Source organism: Bicyclus anynana, chromosome 2, assembly GCF_947172395.1.
Source record: "Bicyclus anynana chromosome 2, ilBicAnyn1.1, whole genome shotgun sequence".
Lineage (NCBI taxonomy): Eukaryota > Metazoa > Arthropoda > Insecta > Lepidoptera > Nymphalidae > Bicyclus > Bicyclus anynana.
Window position 1 is genome coordinate 15,788,743 of NC_069084.1, and position 23,427 is coordinate 15,812,169.

Below are 23,427 nucleotides of genomic sequence, written 5' to 3' on the forward strand. Positions count from 1 at the left end.
ATACATTTTATTTTTAATAATAACCTTTACGGCTCTGGGTTCTAGCCCTTTTGAGCCCGGATTCACTTACAATTAATTAATTATCTCGGACTAATTATAGAAGGACCTCCCTCGCAAGACGTTACCTCTCTGTCAATCAATCAACGATCTAACGCGTGTATAAAAACTTACAAACGCGTTAGATTGTTCGATTGTATCGATGTTTCATTGTTGTAATCGTTTTCGTCGACTGAAAAAACTCCCTAATCATTCTAGTTTGTGTAGTAAGTAGTTCAATGGCATGAAAAATGGTCAACAACTTCTAATTCACTAAAAGATGACGTGACGTTCGATTTCAGTCCTGATGGTAAGCGATGATGCAATCTAAGATGGAAGCGGGCTAACTTGTTAGGAGGAGGATGAAAATCCACACCCCATCACTCGTTTCTACACGACATCGTACTGGAACGCTAAATCGCTTGGCGGTACACCTTTGCCGTTAGGGTGGTAACTAGCCACGGCCGAAGCCTTCCACCAGCCAGACCTGGTCCAATTAAGAAAACCTCAATCAGCCCAGTCGGGAATCCCACCCAGGACCTCCTTCTTGTAAATCCACTGCGCCACGGAGGTCATCAAAAACATACTTATAATAAATAATAAATTTGTAATAAAAACAATATCTAAAAGAAAAATACATACTATTCTTCTAACGAACGAACGAACAACAAAACATCGATCCATTAATTTAATATTCTGTGTACAGATTATATTATTCTTGTTAAATATTTTATTATTTATTCTTGTTAAATATTATCGATGACTGAGTTTACCTCGTCCCCTTCAAAAAACGACAGATAATTTTGTTGCTGCATTTGGGTGCGATGCATTTCCATTTCTAATTCCTCTATGTTAAATATATAGAGTTTGCAGAAAAACAATACAAACGACATAAAAAGAACCCAAGCAGACATGAGTCACAAACCATTAAGAAAAATAAAGATATTGAGTTTAATGGGTATTAAATGTGCATTTATAAAATTAAATTATAACTTTAATTAATTTTATAAATGTCGTATTTTCATATCAAAAGAAGAAAGAAGTTGTAATTAAAACGATGATTTATTTTATTTTAATGTGAATTTAACCTTTCATTTATTGCATTACCATTACCATAATTAGTTTATTTGTTGTTTGTTTACTGTTTTTACCCGACTGCAAGAAGGGTCATGTTTTTCGTGCGTATCTTGTATGTATGTATGTAATATTCTTTATTACCTCATATCTTCCAAACCGTTGAACGGATTTACGTAATTCAGATAACTTTAGATTTGTTTTAATAACCCAAGTGTTCTTAGATAGGTGAAATTAGAAAAAAAAACCAACAAGACGACTGTGAGACGCTATAGAATCGGGGTGAAGTTTTTTTTTTGTGAATATTGCAACATGCGAATCAAATTCAAGGGATTTTTGTAAGAATTTCAAAATGGTATATCATGGCCATGTTAAAAAAACTACAATTAGGAAAACCTTATTTATTAATTCTAATATTAATTAAGTCTATACATAATACGCGAAGCGGACGACTATAAGGTGCGAGGTTCATGAAGTGTAGTTATAAAACACCTAAAATAGACTAAAAGAAATATATTGATTATAAAAATCGGACAAGTGCGAGTCGGATTCGGCCACCGAGGGTTGCGTAGATTTTTTGAATATTTACTTAATCTCGGTTGGAGTTAGGTATACATTATCGTACTTTGTAACAAACGTAACAAATAAATCCGAATTTCACCATCTATCGTAACTAAAAAGTGTGAAATAAATTCATTAATTAAACAAATAAAAAAACCCGGCATAAATGATATAAAAACTGATTAAACTAAAGTCGGGACCTATTAAAAAATGTAGACGACAATCATTCTATTCAATATAATAGGTCCCGACTGTTTTCTACTTTTCTGGACTGAGCTTGTTTTTTTTCTTCTCAGTTTTTGTATCATTTATGCAGTCGGGTTTTTTATCGGTTTAATTAATTAATTTTATTTAGTTTAGTACGAAAATGAGTGAACCGGAGCCTGGTACTAGCCGGAGCAGTTATTCCGCGTTGCTATCGTTTCCGTCACCAAAAAAGAAACGTACAAATCAATCACCGTTATCGTCCTCAGAGAAAACCGTTTTGATTAATGTGTTTAAATATGTCGAGGAAACCTTATGCTTGCTTCTACATAATAAAGAAACAAAACTATAAGAGTTCTTTATTGCCTACGGAACCCTTAATATAAGTGAAGCTTTATCTGTTTGATAAATAACTATATATTATATAGGAATATAGAATTAAAAAAATATTTGTTTATCAAAGGAAGTTTTATTTCATGACAATATTCGTAAATAATGATAAAATGTTGAGCACCCCTGAGTCAGCTGTTTTTGTTTGTTGACATTGTTTAAAATACCTACTCGATTTGACTATAGTGATTGATTCTTATTCATCATTCTTATTTACCTTAAAGTTATCTACCGACATAGCTCAACAACTGGCAGAGTTGATGGGCATCGAATGAGTTGGTCGTCCCCCTAATGGGTGTACCGAGCAGGGCTGCTACAAGCGGCTCAAAACAGTCTTTATTGAATTTTGGTATATTGGATATTTTTAACCCCAAATGTTTAACTCTACATTGGGGGTTTAAAAGTATGTTAGTCCCATATTTAACAAGTTGAATTTATGAAAATTAGTAAGATAATCACGAAATAAATATAAATTATAATGTGGTTTAAGAAATTTTAAAATTCTACCCTTAAAGGGTTTTTTTAGGGTACAGTATTTAGAGATGTGATAGCCCAGTGGATATAACCTCTGCCTCCAACACCGGGGGGTGTGGGTTTTTATCCGGTCCGGGGCATGCACCTCCAACTTTTCAGTTGTGGGCATTTTAAGAAATTAAATATCACGTGTCTGAAACGGTGAAGGAAAAACATCGTGAGGAAACGTGCATACCAGAGAATTTTCTTAATTCTCCGCGTGTGTGAAGTCTGCCAATCCTCATTGGGCCAGCGTGATGGACTAAGGCCTAAACCCTCTCATTCTGAGAGGAGACTCGAGCTCAGCAGTGAGCCGAATATGGGTTGATAACGACAGTATTTAAAACATACATACAGCCGAACATAGAATCTCAACTACTGTATTGAAAATTGATTAAAAATATGAAATAGGCGCCATACCTAAACTACATTTAACTTGTTTATTTATTTACTTACATTTAAGTTGTGTATTTAATTTGTAACTGTCTTCTTTTATTGTTATTATGCTTAGCTATTGCATGAGATTAGTTAGAGTACGATTAAGTAACAGTATATAACTTTTAAAACACTCTGTTATATCACTTCGTTCGGATTTTCCAACGTTAAATCAAATACTGAATTATGCAGTCTTACAAACGCTAGTTCCACACGAAATTGAATAGGTACGTATTACGAATAATATATTATTAGAGTTTGTTTGGAAAAAGAACAACTCAATGATCTTATTTTCATAGTCCGATCTACTTAAATCCAGAACTTACTGATCCATAGCCGAAAGCTAACCAACCATTAAAGCAACGGGGCAATTAAGAACTTTATGCTAGCCACTCACCATCAAATAAATGCCATGCCTGCAGCGCTGACGGCAAAGCATCCGACAAAACTGATCTTGTGTTGGTCGCGATCTGCGTGATGTCATGCACATCGCGATACAGGCACGTGAATTTATTGGATTGGCTACCATAACACTCATTACGTTGACAATGAGACACTCAATAGCTCACCAGTTCACGCGTTACAATAAGAAAGGTCCTAGATTTAATTCCCGCTGTTCTAGTGTTCTAACAACATTTTTGCTAAATCGACGAAAAAGGGAAAACATGTCGTGTCCAAAGAACATTACTAATATTATATTAATAAATAAAAAACATTCGACTATATATGGAGCTATGACAAAATCGCCATTTATATTCTAATCAGAGCGTTGACCTCAAAAGTATCGTTGAATTCATGAAATCGTATTCAATTGATTAACAATAAACCTGTTTTTCGAAATAATTCCAACAAACTGGTCCACCACATAACGGTGTATATACGCAGCACATGTGCAATATGATTACTAGAATATGTGAAAATATCAATGATTTATATTGTCGATATCCCTTTTTCTTTTTTTGTTATATTTTTTTTTTCATTTTGGCCTTTGTCTACAATGTCGAGTTGTATGTTCAGGAAGTGTACAAACTATACATATACTATATGTAATACATAAATATAAAATGTAAGTAAACACAAATTTGCGCTCAGTTAAATTCGGATCACATTTTGCGGTGGTTTTGTAGTTACGTAATGTCAGCCACTGACGATCAAGCAAGCTCACATGCCTGCAGCGTTAACGGCTTGACGTCCGATAAAACTGATCGTGTGTTGATTGTAATCGGCTTGATGTCATGCACATCGCGACCATCACACGATCAGGACTTATCGGATGGTGAGTGCCTAGCATAACATGTATGTAGTAGAAAATCTTTACTAAACTCCAAATCACGATTGTGGCTGGATTTAAACGATGTGTGGATGTGAACGTCATAAAAATGATATAAAAACTAGTTGCTGGTCCCAAACGTGTCTAAGCAATTAAAGCACAGATTAATTTTGTGTTGAGATTGTCACAGATAAGAAATATGGCGCGTATTTTTTATAACTTCAACACATAATAATATTTCATATACTTAGACTACTCATAATGATAGATAGAGCAGTCGATGGATGGAACTTTTTTTTTTGTTCCTGTACATGCCTGAAATAAGGATTTTTATGATACACAGCTAATGTTTATTTAAGCTAGCAGTTCCAGTGACCACTAAATAAAATGTGCGATTTTTCGACTGCTCTTGTTCAAAACAAAAATAGAATTAAATAGGTTTAGTTATTATCAAATTTAAATTATTCTGTCTCCATAGGAAAATAAAGCATTCCTTATGTGTTAATTAATTTGTGACTTTAATGAATTTCAAAGTCGCTTATGAGATTTAGTGTAACTAGCGAACATCAAACCTATTTGGTTTTGATGTTCGCTAGTTCTCTTCACTCTGGTACGTTATTTGGTTTGGTAGAACTAGAGACACTTCTCACCGACAGAATTCACTTTTAAAAATTATTATTCTATTAATTGTATTAAGCCTACATTAAAAGTTGAAATAAATGAATTTGAATTAATTTAAATTATATTCGGCTGTCTATCTTTTTACGTTGGTCTGTGAATTTATTTCGTAATTAATGGGTTCTTGGTTGAGGTCTTGAGGTCTCGGAACAATATTTCTCGAGAAACCTAAAGTAAATAATTAACTCGAAGGTTAAATATATTTATTAAGTTACTTTTGGTGTGTAAACCGGCCATATACTTATAAAATTCTAGTAAAATATTTTTTTTTTGTTTCATTTTTGTAACGTAAGGCCCTAAAGCCACCATGATCCCAAATAAGGCTGACTAGACTAAGGCCTCTATTTATATAAGTGATATCTAGTTGCATTATTAAATCGAAAATATCTCTCCCAGTAGGTAGAAGAGTAGAACGCTCCTTGGGTGATAACTAATTTTCGACGACTTTCGTCGAAATCGTCGTCATAGATCATAGATCATACATCGATGACGACTTCAATGAGTTCAGCACTATAGCACAGTTAATATCAGGGGTGTGATTCCGCTATTTTATGCTCATCGATGTAATACTCGCCTATAACAAGTTTTATTACAATTTGAACTACATTTCTATGTTAAACAGTAATATACGATTGTGTACTTAGTTTTATATAAGAGGTGGTAAACAAAAAAAAAAACCTGAGTTTGTAGTGGGCTCTTCTCGGACCACGGCGCGATTGGAACCATCGTAACTTTAGTTTTAAGTTTTCGACTATTATTACCACCATTAGATTAAATTAAATTATGACATAATCTTGACCTTTCAAAAGTGCTTGTAAACTAAGCCTAATTGAAATAAATGAATTTTGACTATGGGATGTCAAAAATATAATGTCGCTGACAACGGAGTTGCCATGGAAATGAGCGATGATCACATCGTTGTAACTTTGGAGAATTCAGGGGCAGTTCGACATTAACAAATGCTGCTTCACCGCGCCTCGTCCAGTAAGCCGACCCTTAATTAAAGTTCCTTCACCCAAATTATGCCAATAATCAAAACCTAATTACTACCACCTAGGTAACCAGGTTTCTTTGACCCAGTTAAGTATTTCCGTTTCGCTGTTAAAATGTACACTTTACATTTTTTTTAATTCGCCGATTATAACAGAAAGTGGACAGTTAACTCAAGGAAATACATACTGAGGCCACACACCCGTCAGTTTACTTTTACACGTAGAGTTCCCTTCGTTCGGATGTTCTTATCGTTATGAATAATGTACTCAAAACTTGTTGCGAGTACAAGTTCTCTATCGCACGAAGATCCCTGATTTGTTACGTCATCCGGACCTGTGTAACCGGATATGTTCAAAAAAATCGGTTGTATGTAAAATCGGATTACCTACTGATGATAGTTAAACGTGACAATGTTATAAGAAAATACTGTTTAATATCTTCATAGACCAGAATATACCTACTTTATTTCTCGTAAAAAAAGTTGGCAACCCTAGAGCGAGGGAACGACTCTAAACGTCATCTTTTTTCGAGTGTGCAGCCGGCTCCATCGAATTATAAGACCTTGTCACGTCAACCTGGGTTTTCTGAATCAGGCTATGAGATAGCTTTAGCTCCTAAGAATATGTACCTACCTATATTGTGTTAAAATTCTCTGTCCGAGTTGAGAAGTTAAGAAAAAAATCTCAAGCGATTGAGGCAATGGATTTTTGTTATTTTTTTTCTCGGTGAGAAAAGCATTTACCACCCGATGTGGATTCAGGACTCAGAATACTCAGAATACTGGACCAGAATACTGGAAGTATTAAGTGCTTCCCAAAGAAATTAGGTACTTTAGAAAAAAAAGAAATCATCGAACTTCCATAATAGCCTAATACTATACATATATCACTCACTTTCACTCACTCACATGCCTGTAGCGCTAATGATAACGGTCGCGATGTGCATTACATTATGCCAATCGTGACCAACACACGTTCAGTTTTATCGGCTGTCAAGCCGTTAGCGCTGCAGGCATGTGAGATTGCTTGAATGTCAGTCGATGTAAGATTACTTGATCGTCAGTGGCTGACATAATGAGTCAGCGTTGTCCGAGCTTGCTCCAAAAGATTTCACCGTCAATCTTTCTTTTTTTGATTGTGTAAGTGCCGTAGGCTCCTAGTGGGACTTCAGCGGCGTCACCGGGGGATTTGAATTTTGAAGCTTCGCCTGGATCGACGATTTTTACTATTTAATGAACATTTTCGACTTATTTAAATTGTATAGCTAGGTATGTTTGGATAGAAGTTCTATGTTTAGTGCTTACCGACTCAATTGTCACATACAATTGCGGCACTATACAAGGGCCATTTTGACATTTGTCTGTAAAGTAAAAACTGTAAGTTTTTAAAATGTATGCCTACGTTCTAAGAAAAAAATGCAGTTTCCGCAAAACGGGTCTACACACTTGTTTCCTAACGACTTTTGCTAAAAACTTACGGAAAACTGTAAACATTCAAACAAACACTGAGTCGCATAGGTAATATTACGACATCATTATTATTTAGAACGTGAGAATAAATCGTGGGCCATTATTACCAATAAGGTATTATAAATTACTTTTTTATTTTAGAAATATGCGCATCATTATTTTGCTGACAAAGACTTGCGTTCATTATATAGCTTTTCAGCAATTAATGTTTGTTACATCACTCTTGTTATAACTACTTTGATGATGTAGTGATTAGCTTGGGCCTTGATTAAGGTTCACGAAGTCCAGAATTTGGGCTATAAGTTACTTTCATTTTTGAGCCTTACTTCAAGATAGCTCGAAGTGCCTAGAGTTAGGAAGGCGGTGGTGTTAGAGCCTCGCCGTCCATATTTATAAACATGGATTAAGTTGACGACCGACAATGCTTCCCGGGCAACACAATCACAAGCAACATCCCCGATATCAACGTCACCCGGACGTGGGTTTTCTAACTCACGATCTCGGGGGCGTCCGGACTGATTCACTCAGGTCACGGTTACACCTTCCCGAATGACCCTCTAAGCCGAGGTCCGAGTCTCATAGGAGACGCCCTTAGAGTGTCGTTCCGTCCTCTATCTTTATTTCAGCCTTCGGGTCTCATCAGGCGATGCTTCTGTGCTCGCCCAAACCCCCCGGTGACGTCGTAGTGGTCCTACATGGAGCCATCGGCACTTACTCAACACGAAAAAAAAAAATAAGGATTAAGTATTAAAAACCTCAAATTTCATCAAAGTACAATTGACCTAATAATAATAATGACACCTAATGACCACTACTTGTTTCACTTTACTTTGAAGTAAAACATGACCGTCGTGGTTTAATCAAGAAAGCATTATTATAAGCTGAAATAACATATCGGACTTCTTATCGTGCCGGTACCTTAGTGGTCTTAGTAAGTGCTAATCCTCTCAGAAATACAGATTACATCATTCTTTGTATTGATTGTAATTCTCAATACAAGCTGAATATTTGTACTGGATGGCGCATTTCAAGTTTAAATATGTTTCCTTGTTTTAAATACACTTTAATGTTGATGCATAATAAATTTATCACACTTTGTAGTACATGACAGATTTCACGCCTATGAACTTAAACGCAAATAACCGGCCACGTGTAGCTCGGTTTTTTTTTTAATAATATAGCGGACCCGTTCAAGCTTCGCTTTGACTTATATGCACTTCTTCCCTATTCCTACCAATACCGTCTTCACCACAAGGGCATGCGGGCCCGTGCCCAGGACCCCCTTCGCATGGGGCCCCGAAAGACTGACAATTTCAATATCCTTCAAAAAATTAACTTTAAGGATATAATTGATAGAAGATTTTACTCAATAGAAATTTCAAAAAAAAACAAACCAGCAGCATATCTAATAGCATTAATGATATATTATATCATACTGTATTTGACTACCTATAATTAATGGTCATAATTAGTAAAAAAAAATTTGCTTTTTTTACTTTCCAAAAGGGGTCAAATTCAAGGGTGCCCAAGCGCCCCAGCCTAGTTTAAGACGGCGGTGATTCCTACCTTACCCCTATCCTACCTTATATATTTTATCAGCTTTTAAGAAATACGTTGGCATACAGACATGCAATAGGTACAATTATATTAGTTCCGACTACATATTTAAATCTATCGAAAAATTGGTAGAAATTTTTGTAACTATCGCGAATCAAATTTAAATGTCCACTTCGCACGCGTTTATGTCTTTCTAATTGGAAAGTCAAACGTACATATATTATTGTCGAGTCAACATCTTTTGTAAATTCTTGGGTGTTAGTATGAAATAACCATCAATAGTATTTGCTCGTATTACATCTAAGTATACCTATTACTATTGTACTACTACTATCTATGCTCCTATGCTTATTAGTTTAGATGAACGAGCTAATCTTAGAAATTAGGTTCTAACTTCTAATAGTTCGAATTGATTTTTTTTGCGGGTAGTCTATAGAGAGGAAAGCTATTGTAGCCATTGGGCCAGTGAAAAATGTGGAAGAAACGGGAATAATTATTCCATTTAAGAACTTCCGTTGCGTGCGCGGCGTAAACAGTTAAAATAACGCAAAAATCATGTGTGAGGGCATCGTTCCTCTTTAAAATCTATTTTAAAATCAACTTTCGTAAAACACAAATATGTATATTATTATGCGGGCTACAGACCTACAGTTTCAACTGTACAGTGTCGAAAGTGGTCGAACTGTTAAGTTATATACCTGTCTAGGCAAAATTGAGAACTGTACAGATTTTTCCAATGATTTAGATTGAAATTTCGATTAGCTAAAATTGCGCAGTTATAACTGAAGGGCTGTAGCCCGCATTATGTGTACTTACATATATTTGTGCTTCAAGTAAGTTCAATAAGCACACGACACGATAAAAATAGGCAACCAGACGTTTCACAAGAAACCGATTAAATAGGCGTTATTAAAGAGGAGTTAATTTGGTCATACAAATTGAGATTTGTTGGACGAAAATACCACAGTTTACCAATAACGTAGTTTGGGAATGTTTTACAAAATACGACACATGTTACACCTTCCTGCTTAATTTTTCTAAGTTTCTGTCATCAGGGGTTGCCTTGAAGAGATTGCATATAAGACCGCCTTTGCATGCTCGCATGTATCTTCTTTTTGTTACTGTTTTCTTTTTTCAGCTATCATTTGTGTTGTGTACATTTTTCTTCTCAGTCTTCTACGACGATTTTCCATTACTAATATGTTGCAAAACAATAAAGGAATAAGTATTTGTTTTTGTTTTTTTTTCAAGAATATTTGCCATAACTTTTTTTTTTAATATGACCAATAGTCCCATTCCCCTCCAATTAGTCGGAAAAGACTGTGTTAGAAATGGATACGACAATAGTCCAGCGGGCGGGAAAAGAACCACCACCTCTCGGTGTTCAGTCCGGCCGCTCTACCTCTGAGCTATTGAGGCTTATATATAAAAGAGGCTTTTTTTTAAGTGAAACAAGAGAAACAAAGTTCCTGCTAGGCGGTAGATACAAGTCTTACATTTTATGTCTGTAAAAAAAACTCGTCCTTCATTAGCTCATCGTAATTTAATAGTTAGAAAATACTGTTTAATTGTGTTGCTAGATCTTAAACAACAGTGCGCTGTGAGCTATGTCTATTATGACTTGAAAAATGCATCCTATAATTTACACAGCATAATTGCGGATTGTAGATCAAAATACCGCAGTATTGCATAATCGTTGCTAAGAATATCAATATTTCTGATATCAATATATTATTCAAACTGATTTTTTTAACTTAAGTGCTTGTTATTTTTACAAAGCTTTTATTTAAACTAATCCCAGACTGTACGGTCGCTATACCGTTGTATTGTATCGCGTCTTTGGAAAATTACACGCTTTTTGTAAACGACTACGGCCGTGAGTCCAAAAACATTCGAGAATACACGAACTTCTTATCATGCTTTTTATTGTGTTTTAATTTGTTAATGCTCATCATGAAATATATATTTAAATAACTTAAAATATATACCGAATATAAGTAAGATATTTTATACCCAAATTATATTGTACACTTTCTGTATGAAACTATTTTATTCTATACTAGCGGACGTCCACGACTTCGCCCGCGTGAAAATCGATGTAAACTTTTAACCCCTATTTCACACCCATTTTGAAAATTCTTTCACCGATAGAAAGCTAAGTTATTTGCGAGTGTTATATAGGAAATTTTTACTCTGTGTTCCTTAGCGCCATTCTTGCGTCTTTTAGAAATTAGGTATTATCTCCGAAACTACTAATTGACATACTGTAAAAAACAAATCTTATCTCTATAATATCCTCTTGATTATTAGGTAATTCATTTTGATAAGGATTTAAGTTTAGTTGTGTAAATAATGACTTAAACCTTAGTTTATGATTTAAATAATTTATTTAAGTACTTATATGCTAAAATATAGGTCTTTGGTCTTTATTATCAACCTATTAAAATAAACATCAAATTAATTGACAAAATGTCATTTACCTACCGTGTGATTTTCACCAGTTAGCAGCACCAAATGACATTTTAATACAGAATCTCAATTTCGTACCTTCAACTAGTATACGTCAAAGATAGTGAATAAGCCTGCAGAACAGATAACATCATAATGTCGTTGTCAGGAAACCTGTTTTCATAAAAAAAAAAATACAACTACCATTCAAATGAAGTATAGTAATATTTTCCGTAACAGAATGACTTGCGTTACCAGTACCAAGGCATAGCATTAAGCCGTACAATAATATACAATTACAAAGTCTGCCTTAACCCTTACCCCCGAGCCGGAAAGTCGTTTTTAATTAGTAATTAAGCGTGTTTTTCTCAACTGTAGGTACAGGTTACCGCGCTGTGTCAAGGCTCCTAGACTTTGTTTTAATGGTGTTATCGCTTCGTTTATGACTCCTTGAGTATACACGTGTTTAACTGGATAGTGTTTAAAATGTCGCAAGACTAACAGCTTTTTTCTTATTATTTAACGACTAGCCGACGCAATTCCCGTTAATGAAAATCATCTTCTTTCCCTTATCCCACTTCTCGATTCGTCTGTATTGCTCGTCAACTCATCATCCACTCCCTTAATGACAGCCACTGATGATCAAGTAATCTCACATGCCTGCAGCGCCGACGACTTGACGTCGGATAAAACTTGGCTTGTGAGATTACTTGATCGTCAGTGGACCCACGCAATTCCCGTTAATGAAAATCATCATCATTTCCCTTATCCCACGTAAGTCGGGTCGGCAAAATATGTCAATCTTCTCCATTCGTCTGTATTGCTCGTCAAATCATCATTCACTTTCTTAACGTCAGCCACTGACGATCAAGTAATCTCACATGCCTGTAGCGCTGACGACTCTAAGTCCGATAAAATTTGGCTTGTGAGATTGACATAAAAGTGGCTGACATAAAAGACCGTCGATGACCCATCAAGTAGCCGGTGGGATGTCTATGCGATTGCAACGCATCCATACAACGGTGACGTTCAGTGTTTATTCGTAGTTGTAACAAGATCTATGCTTTATAAATATAATTCTTTTTTTAGAAGTATTGTAAGGGGTAATCTCACACTGGACCGATTTTGAAAATTCTTATACCACTAGAAAGTTACGTTATTTATGAGTGTCACAGGCTATTTTTTATCCCCGTTTTCTCACGGGAACGGGAACTACGCGGGTAAAACCGCGGGATGTCGGCTAGTTTTTTAGAAAAAGGAAGATGTGGCCTGAAGTGGGCCGTTAATAAATCGACCAAGTAGTTGCCTACGTGCACACTTACTATCATTATCATCAACCCATATTCGGCTCACTACTGAACTCGAGTCTCCTCTGAGAATGAGAGGGGTTTGGCCAATACTCCACCAAGATTGCCCAATGCGGGTTGGCACACGCAGATAATTAAGAAAGCGCGGTATGCAGATTTCCTCACGACGTTTTTTCCTTCACCGTTTGAGACACGTGATATTTAATTTCTTAAAATGTATAACTGAAAATTTGGAGGTGCCCCGGCTCGGATTCGAACCCACACTCTCCGGATTCGGAGGCAGAGGTCATATCCACTGGGCTATCACGACTGTGTATACTGCTACACGTTATGAATTCTGATGCTCATATAGTTGTTGCTTTATAATAACGTTTGTTGATTTTAATAAATTTACATATATTTAAAGCATTTCAGTTTTATATATTCGTACAGTTTCGTTGTGGCCTTGCGTAAGTACTATACCTGCCTACTTGAAACTTGTATTTTAAGTAAACAAAGAAAATAAAAAAATGTTTAATTATTATTATAACATGTTATCTCCATTTTTGTATTCATTGTTGTAATGTATTTAATTATTTTTATAATTATATTTAAAGCCTCCTGTGATTGTTTATTATGATGAAGGAATAGATTACTTTATTTCGACGACCTCTCTAGCGCAGTCGGTAGTGCTGTGGTTCTTAACAGAGGTGCTAAGTTCTGCAGGGCTAGCACGGGCAAGGGAGAAATTTATCCACGGGGAGAGGATAAAACGTTTATCCCCCACACTCGTTTTATCCACTCACCGCGCATGGGCACGCCGGTGGATATAATATCCCCGGTGGATAAACGGAGGGAAAGACTTGTCAAACCATTTGTATATATCTTATAAATTGGCATTAGGTATATTAATAGTCCGAAATAAACGTAAATTTGATAATATTTGGTTATTTTGTGCATATTATTTATCTGTTTTCTGTTGGCATTGTTTTGTTTGGTGATTGTTTTTTGCGGTGGTTTGTAGTAGGTATCTATAGTATCTATCATACTAGCGGACCCGGTCAAGCTTCGTTGTGACATAAGTGCACTTATTCTCTATCCCTACTCTACCCGTCTTTACCTCTACCCCTACCCTACCCCTGCCCTACCCCTACCCTACCCCTGCCCTACCCCTGCCCTACCCCTGCCCTACCCCTGCCCTACCCTACCCCTACCCTACCTCACCACTACCCCACCCCTACCCCACCCCTACCCTACCCCTACCCTACCCCCCCCCTACCCTACCCCCCCTACCCCCCACCCCTCCCCCCCGACTACCCCACCCCTCCCCCCCTACCCCACCCTACCCTACCCCTACCCTACCCCACCACTACCCCACCCCTACACAACCCCTACCCCACCCCTACCCCACCCTACCCTACCCCTACCCTACCCCTACCCTACCCCTACCCTACCCCTACCCCACCCCATATTGCGAAGCAATTGTTAAAGACCAAAACATGCGAGACATAATTGTTTTTTTAAGTAAAGTTTTATCCCCACATCAACTTCACAGGGATAAATTTATCGCGTTTAAATGTCAAAAGTCCCAAAGTATATCATTTTATCCACTCCATATGCCATAGTCGAGGAAAAGATCTCCACGCGTAATGTCAATCGGGGATTAATTTGTCTTTCCCTTGTGGCCATGCTATGACGGGTGGATTTATATCCTTAGTCAGTGGATATAATGGGTGGATAAAAATTTTATCCCTTGCCCATGCTAGCCCGGCTGTTCCCAGCTCGAATCAATTTTATTTACTTGAGAAATTTTGATTAAATTTTGATGGACTTCTTGTTATTCCTTCACCTGTTAAGTTCCTCTGTGATTTTAAAATAACTATATTTACCGAAAGCTTATAGTAATTTATACGATACCGAAACACAATAACCATTTTTTGTTTTGGAACGGCTGAAACGATTTTAATGGGACTTTCAATGGTAGTTAGAGGTTACTTACTGAACAACATATGCTACTTTTGTCCCGGAAAATCCATGGTTTCCGCTAGATTTGTGAAAAACTGAAATTCACGTGTACGATGTCGCGGGCGTCCGCTAGTTAGGCAATAAAATACAATATGGGTCAATGACGTAATGAAAATACCATTTAGATTGATATAATATGTTACAGAGCAAAGATTAAATGTAAGATTAGTTTATAGTAGCTAATTGCCATGTGGAGACAAACAGTGACCCAGCGCAAAAACAAGTCGCTATTAAGATTTTGCGTCAATAACCGACGTCAATTTAAATAGGGAAATTCATGCAAACATACATACATACATACACTAATACATACATCATCATCATTATCGACCGATGGACGTCCACTGCTGGACATATTCCTCTTGAATACACTTCCAAATATCACGGTCTCGAGCCGTCAGCAGCTAGCTGCTCCCTGCAACCCGCTTGATGTCCTCGGTCCATTGATTGGGGGTCGACCAACACTGCGCTTTCCGGTGCTGAGTCGCCATTCCAGCACCTTGGGACCCCAACGTCCATTAGCTCTTTGAACTATGTGCCCTGTCTATAATTGCTATTTCAACTTCGCGACTCGTTGAGCTATGTCGGTGACTTTGGTTCTTCAACGAATATCCTCATTTCTGATAGTATCACGTAGAAAAACTTAAGCAAAGCTCGCTCCATCGCCCGCTGAGTGACTCTGACCCTTCTTATGAGGCCTTTAGTTAGCGACCAAGTATCAGATCCGTAGGTCATCACTGGCAACACGCACTTTTCGAAGACTTTCGTCTTCAGGTACTGAGGAATTTTGGACAAAAACATGTCGCGAAGTTTCCTGAATGCTGCCCAACCAAGTTGGATTGAGCGGTTTACCTTCTTTTCGAAATATGACATGCTAGTAGGTATACATACATCTCTCATACCGTCTCGCATCATTCTCATATGGTTAGGTTAGCTAGAGTACCCACGTCCAGGTTCATACACTTGCTACGAATATTGCTTCTTAGACTGCAGTGTCACTTAACAACAGGCGAGATCGTAGTCAAGGGATCGAGATCGTTTTAACTAGTCATAGACCGCAACCTCTCTAAGTGAAACGGTAAGTCGTCAAAAGTCTATTAAGTGTTTTGTTATTGTGAAGTGTTTCGCAGCGGTGCATTATTGGCGACTATTTGCTGTGACTATGACACCTGTTTGTTTGTACGGCGCCAGTACGGTCACCATGAACATCTATCTTAACAGTACCGGTCCCAATCTAATATCTATCTATACTTCTATACTTAATATTATAAAGAGGTGTTATAAAGCTTATGGTGTTGTAAATAATCTCTGGATCTACTGAACCGATTTTGAAAATTCTTTCACCGCTAGAAAGCCACGTTATTTGTGAGTATCATAAGCAATTTTATCCCCGTATTCTCACGGAAACGGGGACTATGCGGGTAAAACCTAGGTGGTTTTTGTTTAAACTAGCGAACGTTCCGCGATTTTGCTCTACTAGTTTCCGTACCCATGGGAATACGGGGATAAAATATAGCCTATGTCACTTATTTAATTTAGTGACTTAGGCCTGACAGCACAACAAACAAACTCGCTTTCGCATTTATAATATTATTAGTATGAACATTATAAATAAGAACTATAAGAAATAACGGACCCGCATCGCAAAATTGGTGTTGATAAAGTGTTCTTATATCAAAATTAATGTATAATTCAAACAGCTTTAAAATCAGGAATGTCCCGCATAAATCGTCACTAGCAACACCCTACACGTAGCTCGTTAAATAATGTTGTTTAGTAAGAAAAGCCGTTTTCTGAAACGTTTGTCATTGTGAGCAGGATATTGTTATTTTAAGCTCAGACAAATTAATGTCTAAGTTATTTAACCTAGGAACATCAAATCACCTTTAATACCTAACCATTGTTGTAATAATCATGGACTTATATTTAGAAAAAAGCCGCTTGTTTTAATGCAGTATGAGTTTTAAATACACACACATAATTAGTAATTACCCACACATGAACTTTCGTCTTTATAATATAGACGTCCGGTGGTCTTACTTGCGTAGTTTCCGTATCTGTGGGAATACGAGAATAAATATTATGTACTATGTAGGATATAGCCTATGTTCATCAGGGATAATGTAGGGTTATAATGGTGAAAGATTTTTTTAAATGGGTCTTGTAGTTTCAGATTCTATTCAATGCAAATAAACAAACAATGAAATGAAAGAGGTATCTTTATAATATACGAGTAATTTATAGACACGTTGTGAAAAATCGTCGCCAGCAAACTAATTATCAATTTTTCATAGGGAAAACTAAAAAAACAATGCCATGCCCTGCGCACCTGACAACCTAATGACAACATGAGATATACGAGTACCATTAAGTTAGGTCAAAACACCCTTTCAAAACGGCCCTCTAAAAAGAAGTCCGAGTCTCAGAGGAGACGACCTTAGAGAGGCGTTCCGCCCATCACTTCTGCTTCTGCCTTCGGGCCCCATTAAGCGATGCTTCTGCGCTCACCCAAACCCCTGGTGACGCCTCGGAGGTCCCATTAAGAAGCCATTACACATCTAAATACAGCAATGCTGTGTTGCAGCAAAAATAGGCACAGCGGTAGCATTTTCCCAGACGAGTTCTTTCTGATAACGTAGTTTTGTTTTGTACACATCCTTTATCAACATTCGGTATTGTTTATTTGATTATCACTGTAGATTTATAGATAACCAGTATAGACTGTGATTGTGTTGGTATTTGATTGAAGTAATAGAATGATAGGAATGTTGATTACCTACAATGTTATTAATTAAAACCTAATTAATAATGATATATAATTATTATTAGTACCTAACTGCTGATATATAGTGCGAGAGATCGCCGATAGATCTAGATAGTAGGTATACCTATTATTTTTTACTAGCTGACGCCGCGCGGTTTTACCCGCGTTGTTCCCGTTCCCGTAGGAATACGGGGATAATATATAGCCTATAGCCTTCCTCGATAAATGGGCTATCTAACACTGAAAGAATTTTTCAAATCGGACCTGTAGTTTCTGAGATTAGCGCGTTCAATCAAACAAACAAACAAACTCTTCAGCTTTATAATATTAGTATAGATATACTATCTAGATCTCAAAAGTGCAAAGTTGTAGAGACCATCCAGTATTTTATACCTAGTACAATTATCAAGACTTCAATTATTTTTTCATTCAGCTTTAATTTTTTTTTTTTCTGAGAAACGCGTGGAGGTATCACAATAGTTATTAGTTAACGATGTATCCAATAGGTACCTTAGAACAGTGTAAAATTCTTAAACTTGAAAGTCAAAAGATTCAAAATTCAAAATTCATTTATTTCAAGTAGGCTCAGTTTACAAGCACTTTTGACACGTCAGATGTCTGTGCAAATAGTCTGCGGAAACGGATAGAAAAGGTATAACGCTTTTCCTGTTCTGGCCCGCATACATTTATTTATTTATTTAGCATTCATGCACTTGGGTACTAATATATTGGTTGTCTTAATGTTATTAGTATGGATGATACAGGGCATTGTTAATGTTGTTTAATCCTACTTTCCTACTAATATTATAAACGCGAAAGTTTGTATTGTAAAAGTTTAAATTGTTTGTTTGGATGTTTGTTACTCTTTAACGCCGCTACTACTGAAGCGATTTGGCTGAGATTTGGAATGGAAATAGATTTTACTCTGGATTAACACATAGGCTACTTTTCATCCCCGAAAAATCCATGGTTCCCGCGTGATTTGTAAAACTGAATTCCACGCGGACGAAGTCGCGGGCGTCCGCTAGTATAATTTATATACACTCATTACGGCGGCGTCGTGACGAGAAATATATTATTAATTATAATATACCCAAACACGTTAAATTGTAATCAGTATTTTCAGTTCACAATATGTCGGTAGATTATAATATCACGAGTGATAATAACTAATGTATTTTACAATCTAACGGTGACATATAGACTTCACAGAACATTGATAAAATAAAACTAGCGTTGTAGGCTATCTTTATTATTTATTAGTATGAATCTATCTTTGATTGCGTGCATGCTAATCCAACCTGTTGGCTCTGGGACTATAAAATAAAGGCTTATTGCTCAACCGCGTGCGAGATTGACAATTATCGTAAACTCGTTGGTATATTCTATTCTGGTTATAATTAGATTTGTAATATTACAACACTATACTTAAAGGTAGATTCAGCTGTGTGATGTTACAATGTACTTAAATTATTCCAACTTGGCATTTAATAACATACTAGCTGACGCCGCGCGGTTTCACCCGCGTGGTTCCCGTTCCCGTAGGAAAACGGGGATAATATATAGCCTATAGCCTTCCTCGATAAATGGGCTATCTAACACTGAAAGAATTTTTCAAATCGGACCAGTAGTTCCTGAGATTAGCGCGTTCAATCAAACAAACGAACTCTTCAGCTTTATATATTAGTATAGAAGTATAGATTCATTATTCATACAGTTACTTTTTATTAGTGTATCTAAGACAAGAGCGATATGAATGTGTTATGCTTAAATAATATTAATTGATGTATACCTACATAGATGGAGAAGTAAATATAAAGTATATATTTACTTCTCCATCTATATAAATATAAAGTAAATATAAAAAATCTATATTACTAAATACATATATTACTCATCGTTCCTACTATAAAATATTACTAGGCATTGCAAATATCGTGTTGCAATTAATACTAGTGTACCAGCGGAAATGACTGTTTATTGCACGCGACCTGATCCATATTTACATGCATGCTGTAACTACTATAACAGCCCCTTTACACTGGTGTATCCAGCATAAGGCTCCGTTTACATTAGCGGAAGTCCCAAGCGAAGCGTCTTTCACATATAGAATATAGATATCAATAAATCGTTCAAGCCATAGAGTAACTAATTAACTATCTATGGAGTTGAATCACACCCTAATTCACTAACAAAATTGTCTGTCGTTGTTTTGAAGGGGACGAGGTAAACTCTCACATCGAAAATATTTAACATCAATAATATTTTGTATAACAACTCTAAATTTGAATCGCAATAGGTACCTACATATTAAAAAACACATCGTTTAGACTCGTTACAGAGAATATTCGATTACTTGAATGATGTATTGCTGTTCCGGCTTTGATTCAACTTTTTTGAACAATATATAACATATTGTTTTTATTACAAGTTTGATATAATTATTAATCAATTTGGACTTACAAATGAAACATAACTTCATCTTTTAGTAAAGTAGAAGTTGTTGATCATATTTTATATCATTCAACTACACAAACCAGAATTTTTGGGGAGCTAGTTCTTTACCCGACGAAAACCATTACAACAATGACGCATTGATTCTACAGAAACGTTTTTATAAACGCTTTAGATCGTTGATCTTATACTTTGACAGAGGGGTAACGTCTAGCTAGTCAGGTCCCTATCTAATTCGTCTCACATTCTAGCGCTTTCATATTTATGGTCACGGTCATGTTAAACTTTAAAGTATATTGAACTCCATTTCGGTATAAAGTATTAAGTAAATTTAAAGAGCAAGCGAACAAGACGAGCTCTTATTTATTTACTCAAATAATTTATTTATCACACACAAAGCGTTTTAGGCAAGTAGGTACATTCGTTCCAAGTTCACGAACAGGCTACTCTTGCTAGACCAAATTGGAAAGAAATAAATGAGAAAAAAAAATATCTATATAGATAGATTTAGACCTTACAAATTACTTGCAATGGAAAGGCCAGGGAAGGTCTTGGGCAAAAGCTATTTAAACCGAACGACAGTGACCCCCGGCAAACTGCAGCTATTACAACCCAAGGTGAACCAAACCAGCAGATCATTGAGATAATGTACGGCATATTAACCAAATGAACTCTATTTGAATAATTTCGTAGACAATGGGGATGATGACTAGGTTTGAATATATTGATTTTTATGATACATTCGGGTAAATAGGGTCAATGTTAACTAATTTATATATAAAAAGCAAAGATTGTCTGGATATTTGCAAAATAAATGAGATTATAAAATTTCAAAAACTATTAAAATTTTTTTTATCGTAATTAGATGAAAATTCATACAGTTTTAGCTTCCTTACATTAAATGTGACATTTTTTAATATATGAACTATAAAGATAAACGCACAAATAACAAAGATATTAGTAATTTTGTTTGAACAAATATCTAACGATCATTACATTGTCTATGACGTCATTTTTTCGAGCCATTTTGTATGGGGCGTTTTTCAGGGATCCGCGTCAGCGCCGCAAATCTGACTCTTTAAATCCCTGTAGCTCCGAAAGTAATGATCGCAGATACCCTGTTCCTTTTACAAAATTGCTTTACTATTAGTATGCTCTTAATTTATACACAATTTAAAAAACTGTCATCATCCCTATTGTTGCCTACATTCGGCATCCCACTTTGTTTCGCCATTGATTTGACTTTGGCATATGGCACAATACATGAGTATAGGTATACAAAGTACATACAATATTGTTCAAGTTTATAGCTAAGGTTATACCAGAATAGTATATCCAAAAATAGGTACCTACACGCACTACTAATAGCCTGCAGAGTGACTTTGAGCCTTCTTATAAGCTATGCTTGGAGTAAAAAAAGAAAGAAATGTTTCTCCAAGACACTGTATTAATTTAAACAAACACTGGAATCACACTCAGTCAAGAACAGACTCACTCGCTCGCGCGTGCCTTCAGAACAGCACGTTTTTACGCGGCGCTCAACGAACTGCGCGCCAACAGTGGCGCCCTCAACTAGACTTATTTACGACACGAAGTTCGCGCCAATAGTGGCGCCTTCAACAAAGCTTATTCACGACAAAAAGAAAAAACATTTATTTAAAAAATTGTGCCATACACCACAATGCCTAAGTAAGCACTTTTGTAGTGTCAAATGCTTCAACCACCTGATCAATTGAAAATCAAAACTAAAGTAGTTGAAGCATCAAAAACCACTTCGTCATGTTTTACTAGTTACTCTGCGCGATCGAATCAGAAATGAGGAGATCCGAAGGAAAACCAAAGTCACCGTGATATCTCAGAGCTATACTAATATTACAAACGCGAATCGCGAAGCTGAAGTGGAAATGGGCGAGGCACATAGTTCGAAGAGGTGATGGAATGGTGTCCGAAGGTGCTGGAATGGCGACCCCGCACTACAAAGCGCTGTGTTGGTCGAGCCCCCACATGCAGGCGGCTCAGCCTCGTGATGTTTGGAAGTCCCTACAAAAGGCCTATGTCCTGCAGTGGACGCCCATTTAACGTGTCCGTTAACATTTTTAAAAGTTAACTTAAAAGTTTATCCGTTAATCAAATTGTTAACTTCGTTAATTAACGATTAACGGATTAACGGTGATACCAGAGATGATACCGCGGACCCCCAGGAGTCCGCGGACCACGAATCGATGCCTTAGAACACTGAAAATGGCTTCGTTATAAGTAAAGTGGTCGTTTTCCCGCCAATCCATTGTGAGTGACATTTGACCGCGCATGCGCAATGCTCGCTCGACCCGTCCCGTGGCCTCGCTTTGCATACAATGGAGAAAAACTCCATCGCACATAGGAAATTAGTTAAATTTTCGCGTTTTTTGTCACTTGATCACGTTCTGGATTGCTGTAAGTACTGTAATATACTGCATGTTATTCAGTTATATTTAGATTAGTCATTTATGTTAGTAACAATTTGTATAATTCAGGTATTCTATACAATGCCTAGGCAATGTATATTAACGGGGGCGTTCTGACAATGTATAAAATATTATAAATATAAATGCCCATTACATGCTTACTATGTACGGAACCCTTCGTGCGCGAGTCCAATTCGCACTCCGATTGGCCGATTTTATTTTCTACATACATTATTACATAGGTTTTATTTTTAAATTATTATCGAAGAAAACTTCATATAGGAAGGAAGGTAAACCGCTTCGTGATGTTCGCGTTACGGGGATCTCTCTGGCTTCCCTTTCTCTCATGTAGACGGCAGCAGGTTTAAGTTATTACTTCTGTCGAGCGTCCCGAACTTAGCAGCCGATGGACGTCCACTTCAGGACATAGGCCTTCCAAACAACGATCCTGAGCCGCCTGCATCTAGCGAATCCCTGCGACTCCCTTGATGTCTTCAGTCCACCTGGGGGGGAGTCGACCAACACTGACACTTTCTAGTGCGGGCAGTGGCGTAGCTAGGTAACCAAGGGCTCTGGTGCAAAAAAATAGTGCTCTACTAGGTACTTAGGCTTTTTAAACTGATTAGGTTCTATCCAGTAAATCTATTAAATTTACAAATAGGTAGGTACTTTTCATAGGAATTAAAAGATATGACTTTCGAATTTCACTCAACAGAGTTGCCATGATTAAAGTCGGGTTGCAACCTGTCATATTTATTTTGAAAATGAGAGAAATTCTCGAAAGTTACGTTCGATTGCGATTTTCTGTTTAGGCTTCGAGGGCCCCC

General features: G+C 36.7%; 1 protein-coding gene across 2 annotated transcripts in view; it reads left to right on the plus strand.

Annotated features, from left to right (window-relative positions):
- Positions 1 to 23,427, plus strand: part of LOC112056452 (RNA-binding protein fusilli) — a 126,638-nt gene that overhangs the window by 23,084 nt on the left and 80,127 nt on the right. The window lies entirely within an intron of this gene.